This window comes from Ambystoma mexicanum, chromosome 11 (genome assembly GCF_040938575.1).
Source record: "Ambystoma mexicanum isolate Mex_15411 chromosome 11, UKY_AmexF1_1, whole genome shotgun sequence".
Taxonomy (NCBI): domain Eukaryota; kingdom Metazoa; phylum Chordata; class Amphibia; order Caudata; family Ambystomatidae; genus Ambystoma; species Ambystoma mexicanum.
Window position 1 is genome coordinate 540,072,000 of NC_090934.1, and position 22,491 is coordinate 540,094,490.

At 44.5% G+C, this 22,491-nt stretch overlaps 1 protein-coding gene across 5 annotated transcripts in view; it reads right to left on the reverse strand.

The window, feature by feature from the left end:
* The window catches only part of LDLRAD3 (low density lipoprotein receptor class A domain containing 3), a 942,778-nt gene that overhangs the window by 752,426 nt on the left and 167,861 nt on the right, over positions 1–22,491 (reverse strand). For 2 of the 5 annotated variants that reach the window (XR_011279657.1, XR_011279658.1), the window contains exons 2-3: positions 15,506–19,013; positions 8,089–9,603 (exon numbers count right to left, since the gene is read on the reverse strand). The exons of the other annotated variants lie outside the window; for them this stretch is intronic. The gene's annotated coding sequence lies outside the window, so the exon portion shown is untranslated. Of the gene's footprint in view, positions 1–8,088; positions 9,604–15,505; positions 19,014–22,491 lie in introns of those variants that run through there. 5 annotated transcript variants of the gene reach the window in all.

Here is a 22,491-nt window from a genome sequence, read left to right on the forward strand (position 1 = left end):
CACCTGCAAGCTTGGTAGGGACTGGTCACACAAGCAGCATAGTCAACATCGGCCCTTTACAAAAGGTTAATAAGTAGGATTTCAGAGAGCGAGGCAGGAGGGATTACCTCACAAACCCCCAACTAACAGGTGAGGAGGTTCTCAAGGACACAATCATGGTAGCAAGTCAGCTTGAACCCAAACCAACCTGTCCATAGGTACAGGCTCCCAGGAACCCAAAATCGGTGTGCCTATACTTCGTCACATGGCTTCATGAAAGCGCAGACAAGAACACAGAAGTCTGGCCGATCGTCATACACTCACTCCATGTACACGCTGAAGATCCAAGATGGATGACCTCTGGGAAGATGCGTCAATCCAAAGGTCACAGAGGTGGACCTTAGGAAGGGAAGGTTAAAGATTAACCAGAAAGCCCCAGATTCAGAGGTTGAACACACACCTTAGGGATCTCCTCAAAAGCCACGAGAAACACTTCGAATTCATCACAGCTCTACTCTTGTGCTCAGCAAAGAAGACTGCTGTGCCAACCTACTTCTTGTTCTACCCCGCTACTATTTGTCTCCTCTCAACAAAATCCTCAACTTTGTGACTCACCTTTTTCAACTGCCTCCCCCCTCCTCAGACATATGGCTATTCGTGAAAATCATGCTCTAAATTTCTGAAATTGGTATGCAAATCCAGCCATTGTCTTGCATCTAACTGTACTCACCCCCTCAAACTCGTTTCTCTTCACAACCTATCAGCCCTAGTCTCTCTTTGCCTCCTCCCGCATTCACTTTTTCCCTACTTGCCCCACTCCAACGTTATTCTCACACCCTGCCACTAAAGCCATCTCTTCAATGAAACTCTTCAAAAGGCAGCTCAAACACCACCCACTAGCAATAGAAGGAGCGCCCTACTCCCCTTCCACCCTTCCTATCTAAACTAACCGCCCAACCCACTTCTCCTGCATTCTATGTAATTTGTAAACGTATACATACTGGCCTTAGACTGCCAATGTTAAAAATGTGTTCCCGTCCTTGTCCCTGGTAATTTCTTAAGTGTTTTCTGTTTGAAATGATACCCGTTCCTTATTAAATACATATACTCCATTCTACAACCAAGACCCCCTACAGATACGAGCAACCATTTGCATGGTAATCATAGCACTCCTGGCAGTAGTCACCCCAATCTGGAGAGCAGTCACCCCAATCTGGAGAGCAGCCTTGGTGGATTATGTACCCTTCTCAGATGGAGTCAGTAAGAAAGAAGGACGACAATAGACCTGGTGAGAAGTGATAAAACCACCTCACTGCAAAAAGACAAAAACACACCCCATGGCATTGGCATTGCAAAGCCACCTGGACATGGAGACTATTTGGTTCTAAGGAGTGACTCACTACCTACTTGTTTCAACCTAAGAAGAGGCCATCGGAACATATGTTTATTTTCCAACCAGAGGAGAAGACATCCCACTATGTGCTGGGTTTAATCCCTTTCCTTTGTTGGTAATAACTTCCTTTTTGAAAATCTAAGCCTATGCATCTTATTGATTCCTCCAATCGGCTTTGTAACAGGCCACTACTCTTCACCCTAATCACCTCATTCATTGGCAAGATCACCTTTGAGTGTCATCTTTATAGAGCGCGAGTTCAACCGTAGGCATCTTGGAGCTAAGTCCAGCAGGACAAAAACCAGCAACAACTGCAGCTTTAAAAAGAATTTAGGGCTCCCGAAAAGACAGGTGGTTTTCTGTGATCCTCTACCACCTAGGCAAAGAATTTGGCAGCTGCCACAGAGAAGGCGCAGCCGCCAAAACACAAGAAAGTCGAATCCTGGGAACAAGGGTAACTGCACTAACCTGGGATCGAACAGCACGACAGGGCAAGCATTTCTGCTAAAGGAACTCCACCCCTGCCCATAGAAGGCCCTGTGTACAATGCACAGGGATTTTAACGGAACCCATCGGCACCCATTTCCTACTACGGAGCCAGTGAAATTGGCGGAGAACAGGAGAAATGAGGGACGCAAACGGAACACCAATTACAGCTTGCGCTGCAGTACTTTGTAGGACTTGAAGCCGTCATATCAAATACTGCAGCTGCACTAAAAGAGCTAATTGCAGTAATCTGCACAGCTCGAATCAAGAGAAGCCACCACGGGGGCATGAAATTCAACAGGAATAAAAGGTTGACTTTGCATAAGAACTACCTGCACATCCAATGAAAGCGAGGCAGACAATTTAATGCCAGATCCTTAACCGACAAAATGGGGCGTGGGCACGAACCAAGGGAGACAGGCCAGAAATCAGAAATCCACAGAAATCCACAGAAAGGCAGCACCACCACCAAAGCCTCTGTCTTGTCCCCATTCAGACTAAGCCAGTTATTGCTCATCCACCCTGCCACTGCCTCCAGGCAGCTCCACAGCTGAGACACAGTGCATGTTGATGGAGATCAATACGAACAATGATCTGCGTATCCGCAGCATACGACTAGCACCGGAGGCTGTGGGCATGGATGAGCTTGACCAAAGGCTGAATGTAGATGTTATATAATGTAGGGGGCAGGGTAGAACCCTGGGAACACCACAGGAGAGAGACACTGGAGCAGAACGAAACATGGAAAGAGAGGGACTAAAACCAGCCATCCAGAAAGGATTCAACCCAGGCCAGACACCACTGCCCCCACCTGCCGACTGATAAGAATGGAGTGGTCAACTGTGTCAGATGCAACTGACAGATCTAAACGTATCAGTACGCCCAACCCACCCTGATCAGACAGCTTAGCGAGGTTGTCCACCACAGAGACTAAAACGCATGCTGTGCCTCTACCAGGTCCAAACCCCGATTGAAAGGGAGCCCCAACAAAAAACAAAAAAATCAGACCCTTCAAGGTAGGAACCCAGCAGCGGGGAAATCAATGATTTAAGCAGTTCCATGAAAAAAGGTAATTAAGAAATAGGGTTAGAAAGAACAGAATAGTCAAGAGAAAGTTTATTTTAAAAGAGGGGTCACCGGGGCATGCTTTAAATTATCAGAAATAGTCCCTGAACTGCAAGAATGATTCACTGCATGCATTACCCATAGGGCAATTTCTGGCATAATACTTTAAGGTCACCAGAGGGATAGGATCAAGCGAAGCAGACTTCATGCTAGAAGTCGCCCCCACTATATCATCCAACAAAGCTGGGAAGGAGGACCACACTTAGGCCAGACAAGACGATTTTACGTCTAATGTCGGCTATCTTTTGTGAAAAAGGACAGGGAATTACACAGGAGCTGGGAAGAGATGACCCCCGCCTGAGCACTGATTTTCGGGGAGTGTACGAATCAGACTAAACATTTCATTCCGTTAGTTAACCGCAGTCTGTATCTTGGATGCATAGAAGGAGCATTTAGCATTCCAAATAACTTTGTTATAAAAAGCAGTTGCCCGCCGCAACAACAAACTATCTGTTTCACAATACGCTCTCCTCCACTTTCGTTCCGCCAGTCTACATTGAAGTCGATGTGACCTCAGGTCACCATTAAACCATGGCTCAGGGACCATGACGCACAGTAGAGAGTTTAAGGGGGTGGCGAGGAGGGCAGATTGTCAGCTGTGGAGGTGAGAACCTGCGTTAGTGACAAAAAGACCATGGATCACTTTCAATTTGGGCAAAAATGCTGGATCATGGGACTGAGCCCTATTTCTGTCCCAAAATGTTGATGGTAACAGGGAGGTCAAGACAGACCTTAAGATTAATTTTAAAAAATGGGACAATAAAATGATCAGACCAGTCCACTGGAAAGACCAAGCAAACTGCAGGAAGAGTATTTGGGGGTGGAGGGGAAACCGATCAAGCATATTACCATGCCGATAGGTCAGATCATCTACTAGCTAGGAAAGCCCTAAATCCAAGGGAACAGCAGCAAATCGCTTGGTGAGAAGAAGCATCAGTATCATTAATTTTAAAATTTAAATCATCAACTACCAGTACATTAGAATATAAAAGTTGGTTGCTCCGCTACCAATTCTGATAAAGAATCAGAAATGGCCACTTCATAACGCAGAGGCCGGAAACAAATCAAAATATGGCTGGTATCTGTGGCTGAGATAAACAGTCGAATCAGGAATGCCTCCACCTGAATATTGTGAATTAGGGCGGAGAAGAGTGTCCAGAATATGGGATTTGTAAATCAGCACATACTCCCACAACCCCTCTGCCCGCAGGCTGTGCCGAATCACGGTTACGATAGAGGATGCTATAGTTTGCAGGTAGGGCCTCAAACATGGGGGCCTGAGCTGTCACATGGCCAAATTTCCATGACACAAACAATGTCTGCCATGTATTCATGCAAGAGTTGATAAAATGCTGATGAATGCCCCGCCAATGAGCAGGCATTTCATAGCAGACGCCTAAGTGCATTAGCAGATGATCGAGAGGATACCATGCCCCCCTCAGCACTGGGCGGGATCCCAGCAGGAAAAGCCATTTCTATAGGGGCAAGATGTACCAGATAATTGCGGGAAAATGTTACCAGGTCAACAGGTCAGTCCAAGGTTTGTCCAAGACACGGACAAGCTGGACTTGGGCAGGATTTCAGCACAGAGAATGCACCCCCGCTGCGCTTCATGCAAATAGTTTTACCAGGATGACACATGGTACTGCAGGAGCCAATCCCATAGCTTGTGACGGAGTACACGAAGAAAGACTGGCCGACCACAATGCTTGCAGTAAGAAAGTAAATGGACCCAATGGTCAGGCATGAGACCCCTGACAACCGTGTGAGGCCAGGCACCTTCCGCCGATGATACTCGGCTCCAAGAAAACCAAATACCAAAATAAAATGAACAGAAAATAAATCATAAAAATATAACAAACTAAATGAATGCAGTGTGAAAAAGGAGGCGTCCAGTCACCCTCCAAGCTCGGGAGACACTAAAGTGAATGTCACTATAACATAACGAGAGAAAGTAAAAAAAAAATGTACACACAAGCAAGGTGCAGAGGAAGCCATAACTCAATGAATTGTTGGTAAAAGATAGCAGATATTCTTCTCTTAGCTCGCATTTACTACTGATCTCTACATGATATTTAACTATCTCTCCACTAAATTGCACTTGGTGGCTTTTTGATGTCTTATGCTCAAACGATATACATTATTTATCTACCAACTGCCAATTTATCACCTATTCTTCCTTCATCATCTTCTGCAGGCCTCCACTCACCTTCCCCTCAAACCTTGCACCTTTGGGGTCTACTTTGATAGTATACTTCAGCCACAACAGTTTGTTGTGCCTACTGCCACAGCAACAAGGCTCTGTTGAATGAGCATATGGAAAACCAGACAATACCTTTTATTTCACTGCACCTATCATTCCACTAATTTCCGGTCATCCTAAACAATATTGACTACTTCTCCAACCTCCTACTGGACCTCCCCCGACCCCGCTCTAAAATGTTCCCCTTTGCTATTCACACTCCGCAACTTTACTCACTCTCCCACCTGAGCCCACCGCCTCCCTGCTGGTTGGCTGTGGGCCACTGCTCATGGTTTAATTTCTGACACTAGTATTTGCCCACCCCCCCATTCCGATTCTCCACAGGTCATCCCCTTCACGACCAAGCAACTTTACAATCTGTTCCTGCCCACCAACCTTGTGCTTCCTCCAGTTTCCACTATTTCCAGCCTTTCCCATTACACTGGACCCCTCTAGTTGCAAATCAAGAAAGCAGTACGTAGTCACTTAAAATAGCACACGCACACAATCTTGTCTCTGGAGGCGGCTGCAAAGAGTGATCAGAAAACGTCTCACTGCCCTAATCCACTGTATGTAGCACTTCTAGGTCTATAAATAATATGGTGATCCTTTTACAACTATTGTCCATAATCCTATATTGCTAACATTAATGTAAATAAACCCATATTTCCACCAATAATTATGTAAATGAACCATGTTGAAGGCCAGTTGTGTCCGCATTACAGGTTCTGTTGCTTCCCCAATCTGATCTTCCTCTTCTACAACCTCTACTGATATAATGCCATCATTGGTGTAACCTGATATAATGCCATTATTGGTGTAGAGCACCCACTTAAGGGAGCACTCAGTAATGCCCCTGTTGTAAGGAGCTACAGATTATAAAGATGGAGTAGTGTTTCATATGAATACAATTGGCAACAAAATTAAAAAGGTAATTCAATCTGGTCTTCAGCCCAGTTGGCCAGTGTTAACATCAGTGAGACTCAATGCCAACAATGATGCTCGAAAGACCAAAAGCATTGGCACTGAGGAGTGCAATCATGCAGATACACTTTCCATGCCATTGACATGTCATTGGGTTTGCTATTCAGTTCTACATTTCGTCATATTGTGAATAAGCATATTTGCTGTGCTTGTCCTGGTGGGAAGGGCTCAGCACAAAATCAAGCGCAAGCCCAGATCAAAACAGACGGCTTAGCACGGTTTTGTGGCCATCACCACCTCAAAAGCCCAACTGCAAGGGACTTCTAGATATCAGCACCCCAGCATGTTGCTCTGGGTGCCATTATATTTTAAGCTGTGAAATGGCACAGCAACTTTATCACAACTTCAAAAAGAAAATCTCTATAAAGTAAAACGGCTGCCAAGGAAAACGAGAAGGGAACTACTCCTAATCCCTGGGTAATTTCCAAACAGCAAACGAGCCAGAGAGGGTGAGGAGCACCGTGGCTGTGAGGAAGTAGAGGGTCTGGTGTCGAAAGAAGCAGTGGCAGGCCAGAGGTAAGTACTGGGAAAAAAGTATTGGGGGGCAGTGTAGGGAAGAGCTCGGGGCATGGGAGAAGCTAGTGGCTGGCGTCTAGCACAGAGGGTTTGGATTTCCAGCCCTTGCTATAAGACACAGCGTGCATTTAGGAATTCAATGTAACCTCATGGGTGCCAAAATAGCAAATTGTTGATTTGCCTTCACAGGAATTTGCTAGTGCATAACAAAAACGTTACTGGTCCAGACAATCTCAGATTTTGCATCAGCTCTAATACAAGCCAACACAGGGTCCATTTCAGCAGTTCACATTCACCATGCCAGGCAGAATATAGTCTCAGGCATTAGTTCTACTGGATCGTCATTCACAGACCACATTGACTTTGGCAGGGCGTAAAATAATTATTCCCCCAAGAGTATCCGAAAAGTGGAAACAAAAACACTGCTTAAATTTTTCAGAATATGAGATTCCGATTTGTTTTTCAATACCACAGGCAGAGACCTACTCCACGCTATGCACCAGGTTACCAATTCTTCTAACTTTGCAGTATTTTTGCATTGTATTAAATAACTGGAGATTATCTCAAGAAAATTGTGCAGTAGTGTATTTTTTCTATTTCTAATCACAAATTTTCTAATCACAAATTTTTGTGCTGTAAAAGCGCTTCTTAAAATTTTTAAGAATGGTCTAATGGATATCTACGGTGTCTTGTACTTCTGTTAGGCAATCGCCATTATCGTTGATGCACGAAAAGAAGATTCAGTACCCAGCATGCTGGCAAACCAGCAGAAAAACTGCTTCAAGGACACAGAAAGGAGCAAAGTGCACTGCACTGCTTTTACGAGCTGGAAATCCTATGTAAAGCGATTTTGAGGTAAGTGGTCAATGAAAGAAGATCAGTATAAAAGGGCGTAGGCAAGCGCGCTATGCAGGGGTGGACTGGGAACCAAAAGAGGCCCAGGAATTAATTTTCAAAGTGGATCCATTTTACACATTTTCAGCAAGCTCAAACCATTTCCAATGGGAACATTTGGAAATTCCACACAAAAGGGGCACATGGTGCAGAGGCCTTCTGGGAAATCTCCAGATTTCCCTACAGGCCAGTCCACCCCAGGCTCTATGCATTTCCCCAAGTCAAGTAAAAGAAGCAGGCATAAAAAGTCTTAATTCAGGTAAACTGGCCGAACTGTTTCTGGACCCCGCACTGAAATTCAAAGGGAGTCCTTGCCAGGTCAGGATTTAGGTACATTTGGTTTTGTAAAGTATTCAACGTCATAATGTGAAATAGAGGGACTGGTCGTGCACCTGAACAGCAACTTGCTTGAGTAATGGAACAAAAAGCGTGCAACACTATACCACAAATATTAAAAAATTCAACTAAATTTCTCCTACAAATCAGATTTAATGCCTGTAGATTGCCTCCTCCATATGATGGGGACAACACCACTAAACACTGTTTCTTCTCCATACAAATATTTTACAAATAGGTCCTCCATATGTAACTTTTGGTGCAACACACTTAGGTAACGAGAAACTGCACACAAGATAACCGGGCACACAAGATAACCGGGACAATGAAATTCTACTTTTGGCCCGTTACATCATCACTAACGATAAAAATAAAATCAGAACTATGCATTTCAGTTGGTAATTGAAATTCCTCGTTAATTGCAGTTCTCTGGAGCCGGACATCAGCTGGTGCATGGAGTCGTTATGGAAGTTCAACAATATAGACAGTAACTTAATCCAGATTCCACTGGAAACCCAAATCCAGAATGTCTTCTTCAAACAAAATCCCTTTCACACTGAACTAAGGAGTGGAAAACGAAGAATTTCCAAACACAAACAAACATCGCTTGATTCATTTGGTGTGGTCCAGTGCAAACTATTTTTCACGCGGTCGTCTTTCCCTAGCTATTGTCATCCAATAAGCAAATGGGGCCATCGATTGGCAATATAGTTATTTACTGCAGTCTTTTTGTACATTTGGTTTTTATTTTGCTCACATCACTTGCACTACCACCTAAAGGGATAAGTAAGGCACAAATCGAGACAGCTGTAAGAATAAATGCAGCTACTTAAAGGGCTAAAAACGGATGCCCTCCATAAACACTGTTGAACTTTATGCATCCAGAAGCCCAACTTAGAATAAAACAAGGCATAAAATGATGTATTTCAATGATTTGACAAAGGACAGTGCATCATCAGATCAAAATGATGCCCCATAGGGGAATCTTATGGATATGGGCAAAGTTGATAATGTATTATAGTCATTATTCCAAACGTTCTTTATTCACTTGGGTTTAAAAGTGTTGCTTCAGCACTTTTGAGGCAATTAAACTTCTGGTGGTAAAAGACTTCACTTCACCATCCTTTGCAGGAAGTTGGTTGGCATGATTGCAAATATAAATGTCCTTCACGTCTAACACGGCAATCCGATCAATCCATGTAGCAGTGTAGTTGGCAGCATTTTAATAGCATTGTGTCAGACCACATTTAATAGCAGAGGGGAACATCCGCAAACCACATATGGGCCAAAGCTGCAACTGAACCCCTCAGCACGAAATGCAAAACAAACTAAGCCCCCATCGAAAGCATGCAAGTCTCTGCTTTTGTAAAGATCAATACAAATAAGGTGGGAGTAGTCGCATCATTTCAGTCCACCATCATTTCAGTCCACCAAGTCAGAGGTGCTATTTTGTCAACTCTTCGGGCTCAGAACGACCAAAACGCATTGCAGGAGTTGGGGCAGTGGATTCCCAGCCGAGTGTTCAAGCTAGACAGAATCAGCATAGAGCAGGCCAGTGTCCAAACTGGGCAGCAGCAGCACCACCTCTTGGAATAGGGTCGCACAATGAGAACACTGCCACAGAGCTGCAGCACAGCCATGAACCAGGCTGAAAAGGAGGAAAAAATATAAGTCAGGTGCATGAAATGAATGAAGAAATATTACTCACTGTAGTGACAACTGTATGCCTATTCCATAGCCCCTTTCCCCAATAATTTCGAGATATTGTGCCCCAAGACAGAACCAGAGCACTTCTTTAGCAGTCCTTCACCGGTTTTAGTGGCAGAGCTGGGGGCATCCATAGCTTTAGCACCTCCTTTCACAGTACTACCCTCAGCCACACCAGTCAATGAGTCCTACAATCCACCCAGAACGACCCCGATTAAATTTGAGGGGAAGGCGAGAGGCCATTTAGAGGAAAGCGGACTATGAAGTAAGAGTATAGTTGTCCCTACAGAGAGTAAATTATTGTATGCCGCGCCCACTTTTCTCCATACTTTCTTTATATTCCCATGTACTAGTAGCCAGACAGAGTGAGGATGGATCTGCATCTAACCTTGCCAAATAATATTTTGAAATTATTTGACCAAATTGAGCACCAGCCCTGTAGTGCACATACATGCTTGCAGAAGGCAGATTGGGTGGATCTATACTACTGCACAACCAAATGTTACACGTTTTGCCGCAAATAAATGCGGGTGAGACCCCCTCGCTGCCCGCCTACAGCCCCACATCCACCATGCCCAATTAATATCCCTACCCCACTTACCATCTATATTTGAGAGAAAAAGTATCAATTCAATCAAATAAAATGCTAAATGTTCACGTCTGCATTGGCAGAATTTGACATTTTCATCCTGTTAGCCTATGTCACACTCTTAACTATGACCTCTACTGACGAGGATGATGGAAGACCACAAAGGGTGCATGGAGGCCCTACATAGGAGTAAGCTTTTGGGTTTACAATAGCTCCAATATTTAGGAAATATTCCATAGAGTGAGCGTAGCCTTGTTTGCCCTGTGACGGCCCTCCAAATGCGATGAACTCCTTTAAAAGGTAAAATATTTGGGCTCTCACAACATCCAAGCAAAGAAGGGTCTCTTCCATGCCTTTGAAGGGGTAGGGGGTTAGGGAAGATGATTGAGAGAGAAATTCTCCTGGTTAAGGTGGAACTCAGTAAGAACTATGAATGAAAGGAGGAGCCCTTACAACGATCCTGTCCCTGTGAAAACCTTAAGGGTCCACCGGCTGACATACTCTAGCAACACCATCGGTATAACCACTGTGTTGCAACCAGAAAGGCTGTCTTCCAGGATACCAAACGGATAGCAAAGACAGCCTTGATCTGTTCTGCAATCACTTAAAGACTTTACTCTTCTCCCCTGCCTACTGAAATTGTCCTTCTATAAACACCCCCTTGAATATCCCTTGTCACCACACTCTCTGAAGCAAACGTTACATTGAAAATACTGATTTTATTTATTGGCATTTGTAAAGGATTAGTGTCTGTAAATCCCCCAACATTACCAGCATTAAAATTCCACACTAGAATGACAACATTGCCGGGAAAAAGGGCTTCATTGTTTGTGTAAAATGCATCCAAGATAGGTCTCGACTACTGGATTTGGAAGACATTTAAGCTCCCAAAGCTGCTAGGTAGGTGAGGCATGTGTCAAATTTGTATCCCAGAGCTTCCAAAGGTTCAAGGGAAGATGCCACAATACTCACGGTATGAGACAAGGGCTTAATCTTCCTTTAGATACACCAGTGGCACTTTTGTCTTGAGAATCAGGCTAATCTTTACTAGCCACCTGAATGACCTTGGTTAGCAAACATGAAGCTCAGGTACCAAATTACTGATTCAGGTGAAGGACATGACGCCCTCTGGAAAAAGAAAGTGTCCGAATGGGCGCTGTAGCAAAGGTTTCTGCAAAAGGGTCAACAGGTCCAAGAACCAGAAACTGTCCCGTTACCCTGGCAAGACATGAACTACTGTCATGAATTACTGAGCACAAAGGGACTATGGAGCACATGGACATTTCCTGGAACTTGTGAATGTTCTGTGATCAAGTGAAGAGGAGGGGAAAAAGTGCATCTACACCCCCTCAAAATAAACCTCCAGGTAATCCTGCAAAGATATGGAGCACATGCCAAATCAGAGGGTATACAATGGATAGTCAAGTGACAGAGGTCAACTGGAGGCTGACCCTACCGATGAAAGTAGATAGAATATTTAGGGTGGAGCTCCTACTCAATCACTTTTCTTAGAACTAAGCAGATTGCTTAGTTGTTGACTATTGAGGAAAATGCTACAAATAAAGTGCTGCATTGCCCATGTCCATAACCATGTCACTAGGTGAATGAAGAGGGGAGATTTGGGAGTCCCTTCCACATAAGGGAAGCATTGATTTACTGTTAGATAATATCAACTCCACTCATACAGCTACATTGGTCAGGCAGGCTTTAAAACCATGGACATTGCCCAGGGTGCCAACAAATGTATGTGGGACTGTCAGTGCTTTGACGAGTACAGATTGAATTGAGGGTATCATTCAGAGTAGCTCCCCAACCCAAGAGCGAGTAATCCAAGATGATGGATGCCTAATGGATGTCCTCCAAGCGACCATATGTCAGACTGGAACCATCAAAGATTTACCCATAAGCTAGTCAACAAGGCCACCATAAGGTGTTGGAGCCTACACATCTTTCAACAAGCACAAGGCACTGTAGGATACACTTATTTCATCAGCACCAGAAGCCTTCTTGAACCATGTGGTATATCTTGGGCTCCAAGATATCCTGTGCTACGAGTGGTGCACCTACCGGGTCAGCTTTCAGGTGGTCAACTATCTTGTGAGAGGAGATGCTCAAAGTAACATAACTCGCAAATCAAACTGTGATGCAGTAGGCAAAAGAGTCTGACTTTACGGTTACACCACACAACCTTTCTTTAGTATTCCTAAGTAAAAACAGGAGCTGGTGCTGAAGGAGAAGCTTTGCAATACATGCTGGTCTCATTCAAACATCACTAGCCAGTTGTGAGTCTGCACATTTTGCACCAACCAGTCATTCTGCGGAGGCAATTTTTTCCTCAGCCAAGGCATAGCTTGAACGGGGCATCCGACACATGGCAAACAAGTGATCGGGGTCCTGACTGGTAACTGGAGAATCTGCAGGTGCAGTGGAGGGAGAAGTTGGCCCCTGTATATTGGAAGGTTGCATTTCTGGTCCCAGAGAAGCTAGCTGAGGCGGCAAAGGCAAAAATGGCAGCAGTGGCACCAAAGAATTAGAAGATACAGGTGCCAGTGTGACCACTGTAGACAGAGGCTGGATCAAGACTGGAGGTTCCGACACCAAAGCTGGTGTCAACAGCTCAGACAGCATCAACAGTGGGGGAGCCCTTCCTAATGAAGCCAAGGTTAAGGAGTTGGGAATTTTCTTAACACAAAAATGTTTTGAAACTGAGAATGGAACACGTCTCCCCAAAGGTTCACCAACACCGGCGGTCATGAAGAGCCACCATACACTAATCCATGAAACAAAGAGGTGATGACATCATGGACATTGTGGATGAAGAAGATATTCATATAGGGGAAGGCAACTCCCGATAGGGTGCAGAGCGTTTTTCCTCCAAGTGAGGCACGAGGCAGCCAGGATATAAGCCTGGCCGAGCTTGCCTTCAAAAAACAAATCCCCAAATGACAGTTCTAAAACAGCTGTGCCTGCCTTTAACTGGAAAGAGGTGTACTGTATCACAAATACATCCGAGGGATGGTATTTAGTCAAACAAGACCTCTCAGACTTTTTGAAGTATATTATGACCCTCAGATATGTGTTTGGGTTTAGATACAGCAACCTCAGTGTTACTGGTCAATGAACTAACTCCATAAACGGACACCCCTAGTGCCTTACAGGATTTAGCCCCATGGGAGGTGTGGCAGGAATACAATTCTGTGATGTTCCTGGTTGTCGTCATTCAGTGTAGGATCCGCTGTGTTCCACCCAAGTTAGCTCCCATAAGAGAAACTTCAGTCTCACAACCAGTATCAGCCTTATGGCAGTACCTTTTGGGTTCAACCCCTGTGTTAGTCCCAGATTTGGCAACCCCTTTGAGGCCTCCAGTTCTGGCCCAGAAACCGGGTACTCTGGGGTGAGCAAGGGTTGTCTACACGAACCGGAGGGCCGGTCATGCCCCTACATAACCAGCAGACCCTGGAAACACATTAGCCAGGAGTGCCTTGAAAGACGTGTCACCCATATGGCGATTCTCTGAATCAAATTTGCAGCGTTCATACTGCACACCAACAGAGCTTTGCAACATAAACACCTTACTGAAAGGGGGTTTGTGTCCAAATACTTAAAGTGTGTAAGCAGTGGGCCCGAGACAAGCCATTAACAACAATACCAATATCACCAGGTATAGGCAGAGAAACAGACCCCATGCCAAGTGTTGCAAGCCTTATCCAAAGGACAGAAGGGCCGACAAAAGCTCTGCATGCTAACAAACTAGTCCCAACAGCACAGAAAAAAGTACTAACTGGAGAAGTGCAGTATCTAAAGCAGCATGACCCAGGCAGACCATGCGTCAAACAAACTAAGACACTAAAACAAATTAAGTACTCTGGTCCAATCCCTGTGGGACAATGACCCAAGCGTATGGCAGAAGTGGGATGGAGGCAGGCGCAAGGTAGATTTCAGGCACTGCTCAAGGTAAAAGAAAAAAAGTTGAATCGTAAATAAAGAATAATTCATTGAAGCAGGCATCTACAACAGGTAGGCTGCCTGGGACTTGTACCCACTTTGCTTAGTCAATATATACAGTGTATTATACAGTTTGATAAATCTGTAGTTGATGATTAAACTGAACGTTCCCCCAAAAAGTAAGCCCAATAATCAGTTTCCATCTACATTTAATAAAACGTGCCAAGGAAAGTTGTGAATTAAAATGCAGGCTACTCTTTGCAAATATTGGGTTTTAGAAACCTCAATGAAAAGAGTGGGTATACCGACACAGTGGGTTAGTAGTCTTAAAATGACAAGACATGACCAATGGCTCTACTTTCTATTTGTCATCATGAGAGAGTGGAAAGATCCCAAGCATACTTGATGATCCCAAGCCACTGGTCCCACAGATCAGTCGATTGGTCTGGTTTCTTTCTCTAATGACAATTAGACATATCTTTCCATTTCAGGCCAACTCTCAGATTGCAATCGATTGTTGCATACATTTTGTCTAGGATAGACTATGGCCATGGACTGAACCTGGGCCTTCCTCAACATATCCACTTGAAGGGGCCATCTTCTATGAAATGTAGCAGCACGAAAGGGGGAACAAGACTGCTTGAGCATATATGGGCAGTTCCTGACAGCCCTCATATGTGTTAGGGGGAGGGGGGATCCTTCTCTGTACAGACTGAAGAAAAATATTGCTGATAATCCCAAATTCAGCTCACTGATCAACAACACTGCACTTTTAAAATCCCTTTGCATGGGAGGGATATGGACAAAAGAAATGGGGGAGGAGGAAATGTGAGCTTTACAGTTCTAGTGAAGTGTGACAAGTGCCACTGCCACAGTACAGAGAGTGTGGAAATATGGAAAGGCCCCACGCACATTTGTTGATCTTGAGCTAACCTTTCCATTGGTGGGTTTCATACAGAATGTTTTGCTTAGCAAAAAAAGACAAACGTGCAGTAGAAGTGTCACTGGTGAATCAGTCAATTAGTAAAATCCTTAGCAGCTACTCTTATCAGCATTCAGTGACAATGCAACTTGGACAAATAACATTTACTTGTCCCAGCAGCAAACACAGTGGGAATCCAGGTTCTGGTATCCATTTGTCTAGGCATACTGAAATCTAACCCCAGGTTAAAGAATCATCTGCACACATTTCTTTAAGAAGCAGGTTACAGGTGTGGTGTAGGCTGAACTTTCAGGGAAATGCAATTAGCAATGAATGCAGAAATCTCATTGGATACCCTTTCAAAAAGGGAGGTTATTGAATACTTACGGGTACATGGCACCACCTCCCAAGTGTACGCCATATGATCGTTTTGCAGCTCTGACCATTATGGACACTGGTACCCTTACAGCCATGCTTGATCTCAGGAGGACAGCAATTGCAGTCCAGTGACTTGTTTCAGGAAACCACTTGGTAAATCGTCAGATTGGAGCAGGTATATTTGTTCAAGATGCAGCCTTCAGACCAGGATCAGGAATTCTTTAAAAAAGTGTCCATATAAGCCTATGACATTAGCATAAAATACATTCTACGGTGTAGGTAGACTAGGCAAAACTTGTAGACACCTTAGGTCAGGATTACATCATAACAGGGCACAGCTAGTCAGGCTGACGGCAAACAACAAATGCATAGGTCAGGCATCACTATCGGAGATGGACAGTATACATTGTGCCAGTCAGAATTTTCGGAGTCATGTGAGAACAGAAGAGGTGGTCCCTTTAAAGACAATCAGCCAACTACAGGATTGTACAATACTTGTTTGATAACTGTAGAGGTTTGGGAAGAATGGTTACTGATGTCCGATCAATTTTAATATTTTTTTAAAATTTGAATCCTCTTTCACAGAAGTCTTCAAAACAGACTTGTATCTCTCAATAGCTCCACAACTACTAAGAAAAGCAGCTTCATCTGGTCTGCAGTCTAAAATACCCCACTTACCAGCCTAAGAATCTTCACCTCCACTCACACAATAGTTTTGTCACAGAATAGCTGAAAACCAAAACCTGGTAACTAGAGAAAAGTAAAGAACTAGGTTTGCGACATGTGACAGCCATTGGGGCAACCAGGCCTTCTTGACAAATGACCTGCAATGCCATCAAAAACATAATGATCAGTAGTATAGATTACTACTATAAAAAGCATAAACTGTCTGTTAAAACATAGGTTAAAAACTGTAGTGATGTGATATCTCCTTCAATGAATGGCTGATCATTACACCATGAAGAATAGTGAAATTTTAGAAAAGACTCCATAGATATTTTCTCTGATCATCTGCTTCCTCGTTTTTAGACTCCCGCTCTCTGCATGCTACATGATCAGCACTGCGGCGCCCTTGAAGAAGCCATGTTCTCACATAACTTTCAGGGTGGAACTCTGCAAAAGGTGGGCCATTGCGTTGCAAGAACAGAAGATTACTGACACGGCTGATGTGAAGGGAGCTTCTCAATGATGTGACCGTATTGTTCATGTCTGTGAACACACGCTCACACTCTGAGGTGGAGATAGCAATGGTTTTTAAAGTGGTTAGGAGTGGGCGCATTTGTTCTGGCACTTGCGTACCTCCATTGTCCTTATACTCTCGAAATCCTTGAACTACTTGCTGCGCGGGGAGCCGAAATCTTTTGCACAGTGAAAGCACGTCATTTTCACCATACTCAAAATCTAACTCTTTTGGCCAATACTGGGGATAGACAACTTTGCAAGCGGGAAACAGTTCCTCAAATTCAGACATAAAGACACCACCAGATGTACTAGGAACACGAGAGGAGGAAGTCATAAGACGGTTAAGAAGGGCATTTGAAAGGCTTTGGAAAAAGCTTTCCCGGTTGATTTCCAACTCTTTTCCATTATCTGTTAAGGGAACACCCTGAAATTGTAGGTTCCTTGCAGATTCAGCAGCTATTTTTGTAAATTCGGCTTCCTTTTCACTGCCAAAAGTATGGAATGTTTGAATTTGTTGACAAATTAAAATGTGGGCCTCTGGGAGAGTGATAGATTTCACCTGCAGTTTCAAAGACAATTCAGACAGCATTTTTAGCGCATCTCTTATAGCACCCAAATTTTTAACAAATTCCACGCTAGTCAGTCTTTCCTGTAGACCTTTGTATTTTGCCTTTTCCAAACTTGCGCGTTTTGAATCTGCAGAGGCCAATTTGAAATGAGCAGACAAGGCAGAAAATTGATTCCAAACAGCAGTAACAGTTCGACAGCTAGAGGCAATCAATCTTGTGTCAAGAACTCTACTTGTTGCTTTGAAGAGAGGCGCTACTTCGTCAGCACAGATGTGTAGCTCCCGCTGGTTTTTTGGAGAGCTCTGATAGAGAGAATAAAGAACATCAATAAAAGTCTTAAAATGGTTTGTACCCATCACCTCTTCCAAAGCATCACTGACAGCAAGCTCTAGCTTGTGGTTGCAACAATGCCATATGACAAGATTGGGGTAGCAATCATTTGTGTTTAGTAATGTTGCCACTCCAGCGGCCCAGCCCTTTGTTGCAGATGCCCCATCGGCAGTAAAGGAAATCCAGTTTCTCGCTATGAACTCTTTTGGAAAATGCTCATCAATGCAGGCTTGCAATTCTGTTGCAATTGCTTCATCGGTCATCTGTTCCAATTCAAGCAATTGAAAGAAAATGGTCAAAGGCTCAGATTCCTCTCCAAACGCTGCCCTGATGCACACTGCCAAGGCAGACTGATTACTTACAGTTGTGCACTCCTCCACCAAAATGCTGAATTTGACATCTTTTTCAACCATGTAAGCAGTGATTTTCTTCTTCATTTCGTTCCCAATAAAGTCGCAAATTTCTGCACAGCTTTTGCGTGTGTGTAGAACTCTGCCCATGTCAGTGCCATTTGCCACCTGTAAATCTACAAGATCGGGCATGTCTGAGAATGGGCGGTTTTGTTTACTGATCATATAAGCTGTACGAAAAATTCGGCATGTTGTTTCTTGCTCTTCGTTCCGAATCTGTGCCGGTGGTTCAAAAAGCCCTGCCTGTGCCTGTTGAAGAACCTTTTCTGCCTGCTGGTGGGCATGACTCTCCCGGTGTTCCCAGATTTTCTTGCGCAGGGCTGTCTGTTGGCCTTTTTTGGTTTCAGAGGTGCTGCCAATCAAGAACTCAAGCCACTCTCTGGCCAATCTAGAACCCCGGACATGCTGGTGTAAGCTCCTTGTCCCGACTTGAATGCAGACTGAACATCCCAGTCGTCCATTACGGATTTGGAGCCAGGGATTTTGAGTTCTGAAGTAGTTGGCTTGATCTTCAGTCCAGCATGTTGGTAACTCACTGTGATTTGCAAAGATGTCCTCGAAAGTAACACCATCATTTTCTCTGTGGCCATTGGTGCCAGCCGGTGCATTTGGATTTACAAGGTGATCATCAGGGTCTGACATCATAACAGTAACCTCTCTAACTGTGTCCATGTTCACTTCATCTAGATTTTCCTCTTTGCAAACACTATTGTCCGGATCAATATCTATAGGGCCATTCTCCATTAAAGTCCACGGACCATCAGGATTCTGAGAGTCAATGCTAACCTCTTCATCTAGTGTTTCCTCTTTACAAATTCTCTTGCACAATTCGATTTCCGAAGAGCCATTTTCCAGTACAGTCCAGAGCTCTGGTTTTCTTTTTGGTGGGTTCTCCATTTTCGACTGACTTGGCAGATTGCCGATGTCACTGTATTCCTCTGTTCTCCAGTTGCGATGGACTCTCTGCTATTTTCCAGTAAGAAATGATGGTCGTCGGTTGTGCACTGGCCTTCTGACTGATCTAGTCTATGTAAGAAAGTACAAAAGCCGTGTTACTAAAGGAATCAACATTGGCTAACCTATCAACTGCACTTGCTTTTTGCAAATAAATTAATACTGTCAACAGTCAACTGAATTAAAACTTGTGTACTGTAGTTAGCTATTGGTGTAACCAGAGCAGATGAGTGGAACTTCCATGATAATGCATGTTTTGCACATTTGAGTTGCAGTGAGACCACTTCTACTTGATCAAACCAATCGGAAACCCACACCACATTTTGTGGTGACAGACGAATCACAATTTCACCCAGGTTTTCAATGTTCCATATGTTTTTAGTTCAACCCTTCCATCATGTCTCATTCAACTCCATGACTTCCCCCCCACCCATTTCGAATCTCACCAATAGCAAATGCATACACATTTAAGGACTTTAAAAAAAAAACTTTAAAAAAAACGTGTGTACATTATAAAAGCTAATTTCGCAAAGTACATTGATCACAAAACAAGGCAGGTATTAAACAAGGCAGGTATTGGGCACACCACGGAAACTGCAGCACATTGCTCAGCATTCAATAGCAGCAGCAAACACAGTAATAAGGCAAGGAATCTCAACTCTTGCCACCTTTGTTTTCAGTTTAAGGGATGCTCCAGTCCAGGGAATGAAGACATATTTTAGTCTCCCATAGTAGACCATACATTAACAAAACTAGAGGTAGCCAAGCCAACAATGTTGACAGCCTGGCTTTCACCCAACGTTTTGCGTTTTAGGAGGCCCAACAAAGCTAGAGTGACAAAAGCAACTCAAACTGTGCAAATCTTAAACACAGTTTTCTGTTACAAAATATGTTCCTATGCATAATCGGCAGTCGAGTGCTTCGAATACAGGTTCACTTTATAAACGATCATAGACCCTGCCACCATATGTGCCTGTGTGATGACCACCCTTTACAAAAAGCACATACCTTCCCAGTTGCCAGCTTCGATTTCCAACAAACACATCACAATCCGTCTTCCTCCTGGGAGATTAGCCAAAGGGCCACGAACCTTCCTAGCTAACAACATGAACTACTTGGAATTTACCAGAGTGGGCTATCCCACCATGGAGTCAATTCCTAGGCTCGAATCGCAAGGTCCAATCACACACATCCTTGCAGACACATTATGCCCAACATTTGCACTCTGGAGAGCATCTCACTGCATGTAAGGTACTAAAAATGATAAATACAAAGTGTGCAAATATTCCATCCAGGGCGGGCCAGCGCACAGCTATCTTTACACCACAAAGGCTGCATCCCCTCTGCCTCTCCAAATCACTGTACTACCTACTTCATGGAGGCTAACGATTAATTTGGACTACATTAAAGCAGCCACGTGTTATGAGGTGGCTATTATAACATACAATTTGTTAAGTGAGGTGAAATACAAATATCTCAGGGTATGTTCAAGAACTACAATTCCAAATTTCGTAAGTAACATGACTCCATCAAGAGACCATAACTACCTGGCGGTCTGGTCTGCCCTCCATCCGTGTGGCCATATCAGACATCAATTAGCTATAGTACCACAAAATGCAGTTGATAAAATCCACCACAACAAACGGCAACCCCACCCGCATAATGCTAAAACAGTTTCAACAGCTTCACTTCTCTATTCAATTACCCCATAAACACATCCATGTAAACCAGTGAGGTCTGGTTGGACCTCGAGCATGTTTTCAAAAGGCACAATAAGGAACCAGAGATCTTGCTGAATTTTAGAACCATCTCTTCCCATGTGAACATCTTGGAAGACACGTCCTGAACTTTCCAAACATCTGGACATCACCCCCACCCCCTGACCCTTTTGCACCCAAAAAAAAAATATGTTGCAGAGGTAAAGATTTGCAACCTGTGGCTCTCCAGAGGTTTATGTTTTTGGATTACAAAGCCCATCATCCCTCTCCATTGTCTATGCCGCCAAAAATTAACGTGAGTTGGTATCCTCAACCGAATACATTTGAGGCAACCTGCAGCATAGGTATGGAACAAGTTACTTACATGTAGCTATTGTTCTCCAGCGTGGATTCACATGCTCATGAATATTCCCCATCGTCAGGCTGGGAATACTCGGTAAAAGAAAAAACGGTTTCACCTTCACTTACAAACTGTCTTCATCCGTTAAATCAATCGCTATACTCTGGGTCATACTGCCCCCATCCAATGACAGTACTCTCGCTAAGCCTCTCCTCTGGCAGCCATCTTCAGATTTGGTATACACGTTAAGTGGCAGTATGACCAAAAAGAGCCGCAGAGGGGTCGGAGAGTGGGTTCGCATGTGAATCCATGCCAGACCCATGCTGAAACAATAACTACAGGTACGTAACTTGTTCCTTCTCTAGCATGAGGTTTGGCATGGATTCACATGCTTATGAATAAAAAATGCATAGTAGTACAACATTATACAACCACGGGAGGTGACAAGACACAACAGAAGTCATTACTCTTACCTCTAGCACAGACTTGCCTCAAGCGAACAGGTTGCGTAGCACTGCTTGGCCGACTCTTGACTCTTCCCTGGAATCCCTGGTGATGCAGTAGAACCTCGTGAAGGTGTGCGTGGACCTCCACGTAGCAGCCCTGCAGATGTCCAGACGGGGTACACCAGACAGGAACGCTGTCATTGCAGCGATCGCTCTGGTGGAGTTGGCTCTCGACAGCCGGGCAGCGGTCGGTTCGCCAACCGAGGACAATGCATGATGCAGCCGGAGAGCCACCTTGAAATGGAAGCCTTGGACAAGGCCTTCCCCTGGTTCACAGGACCAATGTTCAAGCGAACAGTTGTGAAACCTTCCGAAAACTCATTGGGCGGGTCACGTAGAACTTTAAGGCACAAGCAACAGCCAGCGAGTGCAAGGCCCTTACAGCCAGTGATGAAGGTTTCGGGAAATAAACACGTAATACCAAAGGCTCGTTGATGTGGAATTCCGAGGGAACCTTCGACATGAAAGAGGGGTGCGTCCGCAGCACCTCCCTCTATTCGTGGAAAATCAGGTATGGTTGTTTGCAGGATAGGGCCTGGATCTCGCCAACCCTCCTGGAATGGCCACAACGAAAGCAGTTTTCCACGAGAGGAACGAGCAGGGCCTGATGCATAGGCTCGAAGGGCCCCCGCAACCCATGAGCCTCATCAGAACCACATTGAGTTCCCATGCCGAGGCACCGGCCGGAAAGATCAAAAAAGCCCTTCGAGGAACTCCTTGACGAGACCGCAGTGACAATCTCCCTGGAGACCTGGTGTAGCGGGAGAGAGCCGCCAGATGCACCTTGATAGAAGCATATTTTAGGCCGGATTTGGCCATGGAACTTGCAGAGCCATGACACTCAGCAGGGTAATCTTCAGCGACCGGCACCACATAGCAAAACGCTTTTACTTGCGACTGTAGCACTTCAAAATCGACGCCCTGGCCTTGGCGAGGACCTCTCTGCAGTCCGCAGTTAACTCGTATCCACCAAACTGTAGGGCTGC